This window comes from Saccopteryx leptura, chromosome 10 (assembly GCF_036850995.1).
Source record: "Saccopteryx leptura isolate mSacLep1 chromosome 10, mSacLep1_pri_phased_curated, whole genome shotgun sequence".
Classification (NCBI taxonomy): Eukaryota; Metazoa; Chordata; class Mammalia; order Chiroptera; family Emballonuridae; genus Saccopteryx; species Saccopteryx leptura.
Window position 1 is genome coordinate 10,945,896 of NC_089512.1, and position 13,237 is coordinate 10,959,132.

General features: G+C 50.4%; 1 non-coding gene across 1 annotated transcript; it reads right to left on the bottom strand.

The window, feature by feature from the left end:
* Positions 1–12,853: 12,853 nt before the first annotated feature.
* On the bottom strand, positions 12,854–12,929 carry TRNAS-GGA (transfer RNA serine (anticodon GGA)). Its single transcript has one exon. It is a non-coding gene; the product is annotated as a tRNA-Ser (tRNA).
* Between the last annotated feature and the right edge of the window lie 308 nt (positions 12,930–13,237).

A 13,237-nucleotide genomic window follows, 5' to 3' on the forward strand; every position in this document is an offset into this window, starting at 1 on the left:
CAGCAGTCTCCGCAGGGGCAGCGCCTCTCCTGACTCGAACAGCACAGACTTCTGCCTGGTTTTATAGTTCTGTAATTTATATATAAATGGACTCATCCCGCGTGTACTGTTTTGAGCCCGGCTTCACTCGCATTGCATCGAGTTGTACTGGGTGAATCTTTGTTGTTTTATACCGGTCCGTTGTGTAAACACAACTTAATTTACCTATCCATGCTCCGGTTTTGTGGGCTTTGAGGAGGTTTTAAGTTCAAGGTGATTATGAATAAAGTTGCTATGAAATTCTTGCCTTTTTAAAATGTAAACTTTTCATCTTGAGATAACTGTAAATCCACATGCAGAGAGGGACCCGGTGAGCCTCTTAACCAGGTTCCCTGGGTTGTAACATCTCACAAAACTGTTGTACACTATTGCCACCAAGACACTGGTGTTGACATAGCCCACCGCCGACCTTGTTCAGATTTCTCTGGTTTTACTGGTATGTGCACATATGAATATGCGTGTTACATTCTATACATTTACTTAACATGTGTAAGTCCACGTATTCACCACCAACCACCACAGTTAAGGCCCTGAACAGCTCCATCACCCATAGCCAGTGAGGAACACGTAAGCCACTTGACGGTGAATGACATGTCGACTGTCATTTTGTGAGAAACCTGAGCCAGAACCACTCAGCGAAGCCACCCTGGATTTCTGACCCTTAGAAATTGGGTGAGATATGTTTTCTTGTTTTAAGCTACTAAGCATTGAGGTAAGTTGTTACACAGAGATAGAGAACTAATAAAGATCCCTTGTATCAGACGCTTGCTAAAAATGCGGACTCTGAGCCTCGCCCCAGACCTAGAATCTACCTCTTATAACTCCCCCGGGCAATTCTGACACGCATTCTGTATTTGAATCAGGCTCTGCCGTTAACTTCAGGCAATTTACTCTCTTACCCTCCGTTCCACACCTCAGAGTAGGCATACTCCTGCCTGCTTCTGAGAGCTCTCGTTTTTGTTTGGTTTTCTGTTTGATCTTTGGGGTAGGGATGACACACATACAGCAAGGAGCAGGCCTTCTGGGTGCCCTGCCCAGGTCCCCTCACCATTTCGATGCATGCCTGCCGGGTGGTGGGGGGCTGAGATCACCTGCTCCGCTTTGTCTGAGACCTTTCTCTTTCTTCTAGAACTCACGTTGCTGCCTCCTCCCACAGCCAATAGCAGCTCCCTTGTCCCTCGGGTGGGGTGACCCAGAGCGGCGAGTTCTACACTACTCCCAGAAGTCTGCAGCAGGACCAAGCTTCACTTACCTAGGTGGCACCTTGCTGGGCAGCATACCATTTACTGACCGCCTGTCCTTCTCCTGGTCAGGCCCCATGCTCCCGCAGCAGCTGCCTTCACTACCCAAACACGTGACTTACACCTCCATCCTGTCTCAGGGTCTGCTGGGGAATCAAACTAAGACAAGTACCTCACACGGCGTTGGCACATAGTACGTGCTCAGGTAACGTTTTTGACTATTTTTTTTAACCTGCTTGTCTGGTTAGTGAAGGACACAAGAGGATATCACTAGGCTAATGACAAACTTTGAGAAGGTAACTGCAATGTCAAAAACTCAAGGGCACCTATCCAGACTTTCAAATATACAAAGTCAACTACAAGCCAGCACCAACAATAACAATTTCAAGAAGAAATAACTAGAAATTGGTCATCAGGCAAGTGCAGGAGAGGAGACCAAATGGTCAAGAAGTATGAGAAGAGAAGTTCCAGATCAGCAGTGATCAGAGGAATCCAACTTCAAACAAGATGTCCTCTTCCACCCACCAGGAGGGCAAAAGTTAAAAATGTGGGCAGGTGGGAACCTTATACTGCTGGGGGGGTCTGAGCTGGACCCACTTCTCTGAATAAGTTTTGGGCAGCATTTAGCAAAATTTAAATTCCTTGGCTCCATCACCTAGCAAGCCCACTCCTGGGCACAGAAATCTCATGGAAATTCTCACAAAGTACCAGGTGGTTCAACGTGGTAGTTACACGTTGGGGAGTTGGAAGCAAGCTGGTGTCATTCACGAGGGAAATGGATACGTAAACTGTGACAGTGCATACTTTAGAATTATACACAGCACCCAGAAGCAAAGCAGACATCTAGAGATCGACATGCAGAGCGAGAAAAGAGGAAACCAGGATGAGATTTATAGCGAAATTCCATTATGCAAATCAAAAACGAACGCAAGAGAGTCCTGCATATTTTACAAGACAGTATACATATGCAAGGACAGATATCAAACACATCGGAAAGGGCGGCTGAGGGTGGGGTGGGATGGAGAGTAAGCATCAAAAAGTTTAAAAATGACCCAAAATAAGAAGAGCAAATTTTACAACGTAAGATGGTAACATAGGAGAGTACCTTTATGACCGTGGAGTAGGGAGAGATTTCTTAACTAAGACATGCAAAGCACAAACCGTAAAGGAAAAGACTGTTAAATCTGGCAACATTAGAATTTAAAAACTTCTATACAATAACTACCATGTAAAAAACGAAAAGCTAAGCCACGGCCTGGAAGAAGATCATTGAAATGCATGTAATTGAAAATGAATAGGTATTATTTATTTCTTGGTATCATTTTCTTGGTATTATTTGGAGAACCCCAAATAATAGTTAATATTTGTTAAATATTTACAAGGCACTGGTCTAGGCATTTCATGTGGATTGGATTAATTATTGTACATGCAATAAGGAAGCTATAAATAGGCAAAGGATATGCACAGACAGCTCATAAGTTACTTTGTCACACTGTGTCCTAATATCACAACACAGAAATTGTTTCCTCCTTGCTTGGCATCTCCTAATTCTTCCCTAGATCTTAAGACATAACCAGACTTCATGAAAAAGAGCAATGTTTACCTTAGGGATCCAGTATCTCCACCCAAGATCCTGATCCACTCTGACCCTCTGTCTCCTCTTTGATAGGATGGTAAGAGGTTTAAAGTGCTTAGCACAGAAGTCAACACACAATAAATATTCAGTAAATGATAGCTATTTTGATGATGCAAAATAATAGTAGCTCACATGTAGTAAGGACCTGGTCCTGATACATATATTCTCATTTAATTTCCCACAGCAGTTTTCTGGGGTAGGTGCTGTTATTCCCATTTCACAGATAAGGAATTTGAATCCTGGGGAGGTGAGGAGGCCACCCAGGTCCTGGAGTGGGACCTGAGGCCAGGCTCACACCCCGAACCCCCAGACGGCACCCTTCTTCTGTTGCAAACGTGTAGGTTTCCTAAGTCCATTTCCTCAACCTACCTTTTCTTTCTTAACATAAAAAGTATCGGGAAGTCTAGAAATTTTGTTCATGAAGTTAGATGTGTGTCTGAGTTGGTGCTCCTCTGACTTTAATGTGCAAGTGAATACCGGGTGAGGTGGGGAGCTGTCCTGTTAAAATACATATTTTAATCCAGTAGGGGTGGGGGAGGTACATTTCGACCAAGCTCCCAGGCGACTGGAGGCTACTGGTCCTCACACCTCACTGTGGATATGGTCCTCATAGTCACTAACCCACTTATTACACACCCAGATGGACTTGTGTTACTATGGTAATCACAATGTCTGTGCTGGTACTTGGGGACAAAAAAGAGTTCTACAAGCTTTTAAATAATGGCTTGGGTCATCTCATAATCAACAGAGGCCAAAATTCAACGCACCGAACAGCAGATTAAGTCAAGTCCTATCGAAATTGTATTGTTGGGATACAAAATTCCTCAGGGTGACATGGCAGGGGTGGGGGGACTATTCTGGGCCCTGATCGGGTGGCAGCTGATTTACAAGATGAATAAAGTGACTTGAGAGAGTCACACAGTCTGTTCACCAGCTCCTGGTCGTCCCACCATGAGCCAGACCCTCAGTCCGGACAGTAAAGGCCAGGACCAATGCAGGAGCCTTTACGTGTTTGTAGAAATGCCCAGGGTGAACAAGATGGAGAGATCCTGGAAGGTCAGGCTGTCCTGGGTTTTGCCCGGGGGGACAGAGTCAGGGGTCACCTGGACTGTGAACCCTCTCAACCTGCACCCCTGGCGGAGAGGGGTTAGCTCAGGGAGGAGAGGCACGGCTCAGGGAAAACCACGCAGACACAGCGCAGACAGCCCCAGGGCCCGGCAGGAGAAGGCGCTGTCCAGCCCGCCAGCGCTCTCAACTCCTCCTCTGTCCCTCCGGCCCTCCGGCCTGGCTGGCCCACCTGACCCAGGTTCCTGTGACAGGGCCACGCACCAGCCTGGCCACACCCCCGCCACCAACAACTGAGTCTGTGTCTCCTTGTTCAAATGCAAAGCTCACTGGCCGTTCTGCCCGGCGGGCAGGGTAGCTGAGGCAGGCCAGGCCCGGACACCTGTCCACCGCACCTGCCACCACACCTGCCACCACACCTGCCACCACCTGCTCTCCGCCGGCCAGGCCCCCGCCCCTCCCACCCCTCGCTTCCGAAGCGGCCCGAGCGCACGCACGCGCGTGAACACCCACCTGCCGGGGACGATGCCCGCCAGTCCCCGCCGGCGACCACAGCCAGGGGCGCTGGTCGCCCTTCCTCTCGGAGTCCACGAGCTCCAGGATCTGCTCCTCTCTCGGCTCTCAAACAGCCAGACCTGGTGTGACCGCCTCCCCGCTGTGCTACCGAAGGCCTAACCTGCCCGAGGACAGCTGACCCTGCTCGGACACCGTGGTTTGGCCAGGGCAGGCCCACCGACACGCACTCCGCCCTCGGCAGATGCGGGGGTTTCACAGCTGCCGGTTTCGCATCCGCAGATTCAACCAACCACGGGTTGAAAACAGTATTTTTGCATTCCCAACCGCAGATTCCATGTGTGTGTGTGAAGGGCCAACCATAAAGTCAGAACTTATAGGCGGGTTTTTGGCTGTAAAGGGGCAGGAGAGGTTGGTGCCCCTAACCCCCAGCCTTGTTTAAGGGTCAACTGTACACCCTAAATACAATAATAAAATGCAAAGAAGGCAAGCTCAGAAACACTTCCCATTTGGAAAGGAGGGAGGCAGATAAACCGCCAGGACTGCACCTTACCCTGGCCCCCAGTTCACAGTAAATTTCATACTTTCATACAATATCATACAGCAGCCTGGGTCCCGCCAGCCCAGCTGTCACTGAGGTTCTAGTGAACAACCAGGAGTGTAATTGGACTAGGCCGTAGGCCGTACCATGAGCATCACTTGATGACTGGCCTCCATGGCGGAGGGTGGGAGTGGGGGTGGGGTGTTCTTGGTCAGCAAACCTGGCTCCCCAGTGGGCCGGGACCGTATCCTAGTCATCTTATTTATTTATTTTATTTTATTTTTTTGTATTTTTTCTGAAGCTGGAAATGGGGAGAGACAGTCAGACAGACTCCCGCATGCGCCCAACCGGGATCCACCCAGCACGCCCACCAGGGGTGACGCTCTGCCCACCAGGGGGCAATGCTCTGCCCCTCCGGGGCGTCGCTCTGTTGCGACCAGAGCCACTCTAGCACCTGGGGCAGAGGCCAAGGAGCCATCCCCAGCGCCCGGGCCATCTTTGCTCCAATGGAGCCCTGGCTGCGGGAGGGGAAGAGAGAGACAGAGAGGAAGGCCGGGGGCGGGGGGTGGAGAAGCAAATGGGTGCTTCTCCTATGTGCTCTGGCCGGGAATCGAACCCGGGTCCCCCGCACGCCAGGCCGACGCTCTACCGCTGAGCCAACCGGCCAGGGCCCTAGTCATCTTTATATTCCTTGCAGTGCTCACTAAGACATGGTTCCCGTTCCCATGGGCTTTGGTACATTGTGAAAATATCTTTGGCAGAAAGGTTGAGAAAGTGCAGAAACTCAGTGCTTGGTGTTCAGGATGGAGAGAAGAGGAAAGGAGAATGGCTGATGTGTGAGTCGCTTTCTGTTGGGCGGTGGACAGATGCCTGAACCAATTAATTGCCAAGGAAGGAGGCAGGTGTGGGGTGGAGAGCTGGTGCCCGCCTCGAGCTCGTCTGCACTGCCAGGGGCCAAGCGAGGCAGAAGCAATGAGGCTTTGAACCTGTCTCCCCCAGGACAAGCACCCTTCAACTTCAGAGCCAGAAAATGGTTTCTGTCCCATCTGGCTCAGGCAGGTCGATAAAGGCTGCCAGGATTCCAGCCCTGGCAAGGACGTGGAGGTCACGTGCTGGGTCAGGGGAGGGATACCATGACTGATTAACAGTGTCTTCCATGAAGACAGGAGAAGGGGTAGAGCTCACACCTGCCATCCCCCCGCTAGGGTCAACCTTACAGGCTACAGACCCAGAATTTGTCTGTGCCATTGTTTGACACAATCATAATATTATTTAGTGAGTGTTTACCGTGTCCGTGTATGTATCATCTCTTTTAATGATATCCCAATCTTGTGAAGAAGGCACATTATTATCGCCATTTTCCAAATGGGTCTCAAGGACCTGGGTGGATTACTGGAGGTCACCTGTAGCAGACATGGTCAGCGCCCATCAGCTGTGTGAACGCCATCTCCCATATGCCTTAACTTCAACAACAGCCTCTAATCACTTGGCACCGCTAACTTCAGAGTGCCAGAGCCCACTCTGTCTACCACAGGAGCGCCTGGGGCATTTAGGAGTTTAGATCTTCTGGGGAACCCCTAACCGGGGACTGTTGGGTGCAGAGGTGTACATAGTCTAGCTCCCTTGCTCTAGATAGGGATACTCTGAGGTATGATTTGCACAGACCAGAGTTCCTTGTGGAACTAAGCCACGTGGGAGCCCTCCTTCTGTGGGACATTGTTCCGTGCACCACCTTGCAGCCCTACCTGCCTCCTTTCCTGCCTGATCCCACTTCCCTACTGGCTTTTCCTGGGAACATTTCCCATTAAAAAACTTGTATGCAGCCCTGGCTGGTTGGCTCAGCGGTAGAGCGTCGGCCTAGCGTGCGGAGGACCCGGGTTCGATTCCCGGCCAGGGCACACAGGAGAAGCGCCCATTTGCTTCTCTACCCCTCCGCCACGCTTTCCTCTCTGTCTCTCTCTTCCCCTCCCGCAGCCAAGGCTCCATTGGAGCAAAGATGGCCCGGGCGCTGGGGATGGCTCTGTGGCCTCTGCCTCAGGCACTAGAGTGGCTCTGGTCGCAACATGGCAACGCCCAGGATGGGCAGAGCATCGCCCCCTGGTGGGCAGAGCGTCGCCCCCTGGTGGGCGTGCCGGGTGGATCCCGGTCGGGCGCATGCGGGAGTCTGTCTGACTGTCTCTTCCTGTTTCCAGCTTCAGAAAAATGAAAAAAAAAAAACAAAAAAAAAAAACTTGTATGCAAAAGCTCACTTGGGGGTCTGCTTCTGAAGAACCAGACCAGAACATCACTTGGCTGTGTCAGAGCCTGAATTCAAATTCCGATTCAACGATTCACTGTATGAACTGCCTCAAAAAAGAAACCACCCCCTAGAAACGACGACAACAACGTAACAGCAAACCTGCAGATAGAAAGAAGTCCTACGCTAGAACTCTCACCAATGTCCTGCAGATGCTGATGTGTCTTCCTCTGACAACACACCCGGCATAACGATGGTGGAAAAAGTCATTAGAGTTTTGGAAGCTAGAAAGACTTTCCTTAGCCTGGTAATTTTTTTTTTTTTTTCAAACTTCTCTGCAAAGGCTGTAAGTTAATTGATCAGTCTAAAGCTCCATGCATTCTGTTGTTCCCTTCTCCACAGCCAAATGAAAGTGTGCATCTCTGATGTGTGAATTAACATCTTCCGCTGCTTCTCCCACTCACGGAGAGGAGAAAGAGACACACCCGCCATGGCACTTCCAGTTCCTAGTCTCACACCAAAGTGGCACTAAAGAAAATGCCTCGAGTTGGGGGGGGAGGGTCAGAGTGAGGAGGGGAGCTTTTTCCCTGTCTCACCATTCTGGGCAAATTATCCCAGACACAGAAACAAAATAGTATCCTTGTTAATACGACTTCTCATTGAAAGGAGGAAACAAGACTTGTGACTGTCACATGTGCCTGAAACTCCAGGACACCCTGGATCCACGTGTCTTTCCAGCCGTGGGGGCAGTGGCTTGCCTGTGTCCCCCATGTTTTTATGGATCCAAGAACAGTTATTGATTTTTTCACTCTATTCCGCTTTTTGCTTGTTATTAGGAAGGAAGAGCAACATTCAAGCTCCTTTCACGTGGAGCAGAAACCCCAAATCCCTGCGTATTTAGAGAAAGAATTTTCTGATAAAGTGTTCAGGAATGGACGTAGAAGACGGTGTGGGGTGGTATCCATGCCCCTGTTGTTACATGGTTTTTATGGCTTTCAGAGGCTCCACTCATGGCTGCCTGAGCCCCCTTCTACCCCTTCCACTCACCACAAGCCACTGTGTGGGTGGAGTGCCATCTTCTCCCCCAGAAGGCAGCAGCAGGAGCCAGGAGGAAGCCATGATGTTTGGGGACAAATGGCTTTCTCTGTGCTTTGAATAGATGTCAGTTTTCTTTCCAGACCCTGAATCAGGTGGTAATGTGGAGCCCCCTGCCTGGTGCTGGATTCATTATGTGGCCTGCTAGCAGTTAGGGGCTGCAGGGTCAGGAAGAGGAGACGGACAGGCAGCCAGAAGCTGAAGGTGAACTTGAGCATGACTTAGCCAGGGCAGGAGGTTGCCTGTTCCCCAGAAGTCCATAGGTCACCAGGCCCGAGAACTCTGCCTCTCCCTTGTCAAGAGACTCACACGTGTAAGCAAACCATGCCTCACCCTCAAAAGAGAGAAAACAGCCTGACCTGTGGTGGCACAGTGGATAAAGCGTCAACCTGGAAACACTGAGGTTGCCGGTTCAAAACCCTGACTTGCCTGGTCAAGGCACATATGGGAGTTGATGCTTCCTGCTCCTCCTCTCTCTCTCTCTCTCTCTCTCTCTCTCTCTCTCTCTCTCTCCTTCTCTCCTCTCTAAAGTGAATAAATAAATAAAAAATGTAAAAAAAAAAGAGAGAGAGAAAACAAATACCACAGGAAGTATTCAAGTTGGGGAAGCCCCTGACTCGTTTTTCTGTGCTAATAACGAAAGCAGCATGGAGAAGATGCTACGTAGAAAGCAAAGCTCAGCTCCCAGTTGCAGCCTCTTTCTCTCCAAGGATGGTCTTCACTGTCCAAAGACTTGATCTGGTCTGCAGAGGGCTCTGCAGTGAGGATCACATGGCGGTGTTCCCACCAATGGGAGCGGTGCTGGGGGGGACGACCTAGGACCAGGCAGGTGCGAAAGAGCCCACAGCCAGAGGCTGCCGGCCACAAGCACACAAGCGCACAGCTGCTTATCAAGTCTCGCTCGGAAGGGGATGTGGACAGCTCACCCCCGTGTCCACCGGGCAAACCAGCGCACGCCGATTCTGTGTTTTGGACTGAGGTTCTTCTCAGCAGGGCTTTGCTTGCCTCTCCGAACAGACAAGAGTTTAAATGCTCGCTTCATCATTTCCAGCTGTGGGACCTGAGCAAGTTACTTTATTTCTGACTCGAAGCCTCTGATTCCTGTTTATTTTGTAAAACAAGATATGAAGGCTCTATGAGCTCAGGACATTAGAGGCCCTGGGCAGACGGGTGCACCTTTGTCCTCCTCCTCCTGTCTCTTGTCCTCACTCTCCAGGAGGTGGCCCAGACCCTCCTCTAAATTCTCTGCAAACAGATTCTCTCCACCCTCATTTCTCTTACTGCTTCGGGTCCAGAGACCTGCCGGGGCTGTGGGCCGAGGGCTCTGTTTGCAGAGCGGCTGCCCGGCTCCCCACGTCCCAGGGTCAAGATCAGGGGTCCCCAAACTACGGCCTGTGGGCCACATGCGGCCCCCTGAGGCCATTTATCCGGCCCCCGCCGCACTTCCGGAAGCAGCACCTCTTTCATTGGTGGTCAGTGAGAGGAGCACATTGACCATCTCATTAGCCAAAAGCAGGCCCATAGTTCCCATTGAAATACTGGTCAGTTTGTTAATTTAAATTTACTTTTCTTTATTCTAAATATTGTATTTGTTCCTGTTTTGTTTTTTTACTTTAAAATAAGATATGTGCGTGTGCATAGGGATTTGTTCATAGTTTTTTATAGTCTGGCCCTCCAACGGTCTGAGGGACAGTGAACTGGACCCCTGTGTAAAAAGTTTGGAGACCCCTGGTCAAGATCTTTAGAAGAACAATTGACGAAGCCCCCTACCTCTGCTCCTCCCCACTCCCCACTTCACTCCTCAACGGAGCCCTAGAACTCATAGGCTCTGTTAGCTCCCCTCTGGCTACTGTACAAATGGCCACAAAGTCAGTGGCTTAAAATTACACCAATTCATTATCTTCTAGTGCTGGAGTTCAGAAGTCCAAGATGGATCTCTCTGGACTAAGATCAAGGTGTCCCCAAGGTGACGGCTCAAGGGAGAATCCATTTCTTTGACCTTTTCAGTTTGTGGGGGGCCACCTGCTTTCCTCGGTTCACGGTCCCTCCCATCCTCCGAGTCGGCAACGGCAGGTCTGGTCTCTCTCATCCCATCCTTGTGACGTTGATGCTCTCATCTTCCTCTTCCACATTGAAAGAGCCACTGGGCCCAATTCCACCTGTCCCTTTAAGTCCCCATTGCCATGTAATGCAAAACATTCCCAGGTTTTAGGGATTAAGACGTGGACGTCTCCGAGGGAACTCTGGTTCTGTCTGTCACACAGGCCAAGGTCAGGATGTCCTCCCTGGGGGCTTCTCCACACACACACAGCCAGAGGGAGCTTTCAGGAGCTGAGTCTGTCAGTTGTCCCCACGTTACACCCCTCCACTGATACTGAGAAAAAGACCTTTAGCCAAATCGCCCAGGTGTGGACTCTCTAGCCTCTGCCTGTCCCTCTGGCCACATCTCGCGCCACTCTCTCCTCTCCCTCCTGCTGACCTCCGAGCCCCAGCCAGTCCCCGCTCCTCACCTGGCCCCATCCTGCCGCCTGTTCCCCTCCACCTGTTGCGTCTTCCTCAGCCTCCGGGTCCTGGCGCAGGGTCATTTCCTCAGGGACGGCCCTGACCTTCCTCACGAGGCCCTCCACCTTGCATTTGCCACAATTTCTTTAACTACTGATCACTAGTGGAAAACTGCTTTTGGGGACAGTGTGGCAAGCAGAATGATGCGCCCCTCCCCGACAAATGCCCACATCTCAATCCCCTGAACCTGTGACCATGTCACCTTAATGACAAAGGGGCTTTGCAGATGTGTTCAAGTTAAGGCTCTTGCGATGAGGAGATTGGCCTGGATTACCCATCACAAGGACCCTTATGCGAGGAAGGCAGGAGAGTCAGAGATCGAAAAAGGAAAGGTGAGGCCAGAACCGGAGTTTGGCGTTTGGAGTGATGCGCTTTGAGGACGGGGGAAGGGGCCCCAAGCCAAGGAAGACACTCTTCCCAGGCTCTTTCTAGACACAGACTCTCCCCAGAGGCCCACAGAAGGGATCAGCCCTGAGACACCTTGATTTTAGATTTCTGACCTCCAGAATGATCAGACAGTAAATGTGTGTTGTTTTAAGACCCAAGTCTGTGACAGTTTGTTACAAGAGGAAGAGACAACCAATCCAGGCAGGAGCTGATTCTGTGTCTGCTCAGCACGGTACAGCCCCAGCCCAGAACAGGGCTCCCTACAGAGCAGAGGCTCCACAAATCTCTGACGAATGAGCACACCCAGCAGGCACTCAGGAACAGAACACCCAGCAGTCAGGCTGTCACAGCCCCTGGCCCTTTCACGTGTCTGTGCTTCTGTGACACTCCCAGTGCCCGGAGGAGGAAGTGGGGGCAAACCGCCTGTCAGAGTTAGCATGAAAAACACAAACAACGGAAAATTAGGAAAACAGGTGCACTGTTGGCAGGGACCCAGAGATGCTACCTATCTTACTTCTCTTCAGGCGGAAGGGACCACAGCTCACAGCCCAGGTTCCTCTGGCTCCAAGGAGGAGGCTGTCCTGCAGGTGAAGACTTACCCAGGTCACACAGTTATGGCATCGGAGCAGGGGAAGGCTCCCCTGTGGGGGCGCCCTTGAAGTACATGGTCACGGGGAGGCACCTGGCCAGGTTGAGGTTCCCCTCATAAATGGGCTGGAGGTGGGGGCGCCCCTGCACCACCACCCCCCCACCATATTGGAAGCACCAATGAATAGAGCTCACGGCCTGAATTTTGCCAGCACCTTCTCCCAGGTTTGGAGAGCAGAGAATTGACACACTGGTTTCTACAGAGGCTAACAGCCCGCCCCTTCCTCCCTTCTCTGCCATTGCTAAATGATTTTCTCTGTGTGTAGAATTTATATGATTACAGTAAGTAGTCATCCTGTTTTTTAAAAACTCAATGAGTTTTCTTATCAATTTAATTATTTCAACACATTGTTCCAGTTAATTAACTTTCCTTAAGTTGATTTACTTTTCCCATGAAAAAAAAAAGGTTTTTAAGCTCAACAACAAAAAAGATTTTTTAAAAGTCAACAGGAAAAAAAAGCACGCTTATTATTGAAATTCCAGCTTAAAAAGATATTTATCTGTCTTTTCCAATCACCTTACCAGCCACTCCCCAGACATAAATTTTTTAATATTTTGCATATTTCCTTTTTATTGCTTTTATTTATTTATTATTTTGTTTTTTTGTATTTTTCTGAAGTTGGAAACGGGGAGGCAGTCAGACAGACTCCCGCATGCACCTGACCGGGATCCACCCGGTATGCCCACCAGAGGGCGATGCTCTGCCCATCTTGGGGCGTCGCTCTGCCACAATCAGAGCCATTCTAGCGCCTGAGGCAGAGGCCACAGAGCCATCCTCAGCACCTGGGCAAATTTTGCTCCAGTGGAGCCTTGGCTGTGAAAGGGGAAGAGAGAGAAAGGGAGGAAGGAGAGGAGGAAGGGTGGAGAAGCAGATGGGCGCTTCTCCTGTGTGCCCTGGCCGGGAATCGAACCCGGGACTCCTGCATTCCAGGCCGACGCTCTACCACTGAGCCAACCAGCCAGGGCCTTTATTGCATTTAAATACAGGTGAAAATATGTGATCTATACAAATTTGTATTCTCCCCTCCCCCCCCCCACTTCACATTGCACCATAAGCGTGTTATCCTATCATTAGGAATTCTTTTTAAGTGTAATCTTAAGGGCTCCTCAATATTCAGCTTAATAAGTATACCATGAACTGTTCGCATGCCCATTGCTATTGTGCTGAGGCCAACATCCGTCAGTGTGAATCTTTGACCCCATCAGTGTTTATTTCCTCGGGCAGTTTCCTAGAATTGGAGTTACCAGGCGAAAGGGTGTCCCAGGGCTGAAGG